Source organism: Tupaia chinensis, unplaced genomic scaffold (assembly GCF_000334495.1).
Source record: "Tupaia chinensis unplaced genomic scaffold, TupChi_1.0 Scaffold000422_1, whole genome shotgun sequence".
NCBI lineage: Eukaryota > Metazoa > Chordata > Mammalia > Scandentia > Tupaiidae > Tupaia > Tupaia belangeri.
In genome coordinates this window covers 3153335-3153912 of record NW_006159927.1, presented here as the reverse complement: position 1 = coordinate 3153912, position 578 = coordinate 3153335, and the positions used below count along the sequence as shown (strand labels likewise).

The 578-nt window shown below is 66.3% G+C and overlaps 1 long non-coding RNA gene across 1 annotated transcript in view; it reads right to left on the bottom strand.

Moving 5' to 3' along the window:
- The window catches only part of LOC114008959 (uncharacterized), a 31470-nt gene extending 30914 nt beyond the window's left edge, over positions 1 to 556 (bottom strand). The window contains exon 1 of the long non-coding RNA XR_003550446.1: positions 300 to 556. This is a non-coding gene — a long non-coding RNA (uncharacterized LOC114008959). The remainder of the gene's footprint in view (positions 1 to 299) is intronic.
- Between the last annotated feature and the right edge of the window lie 22 nt (positions 557 to 578).

The window sequence follows — 578 nt, the reverse complement described above, 5'->3', positions numbered from 1 at the left end:
CGCCACCACCGCCGCCGCCTCCCCGCGGAGTGACGCGCCCTGCAGCCAACCGGGGCAGTCGGGGGGGAGGTCCCGGAGGGGTCCTGGGCGGAGCCGGGCCGCCCCCTTATCCCAAGGGCTCTGGGCTGCTTCTCCCGAAAACTTCAGCCCTAATTGTCCTGGGAATGTCCGAGGTAGAGAAAGGGAGCGAGGGAGCAAGCAAGAGGCTAGAGGACCGGGACTCCTTGGGGGAGGATGGGGCTGGCGCGAGAGCTGCCCCTCCCCCCCGTCAAGGCCCCAAACCCATCACGTTCCCAAACCTTTCCTCGATCCTCTTCGCGCCCCCGCGAGCCCGGGATCCAGGGGATTGAGAACTCGGGGCGAAGGAACGCCAAGCCAGACGGCGGGTGGGAGGGAGGCCGGGCCGCGGGCGGGAGGCGGACCGGCGTGGGGCTGGCTCTTCCCCACTCGCTTATTTTTTTTTTTTTTATGGGGGTGGGGGTGAGTTGCTTTCTGGTAGCTCTTAAAGAAACGAAATACACTCACGAAACGGGACGCCCTTCCCCCCCCCTCCAAATCCCGCCACGGGACTCCCTCCC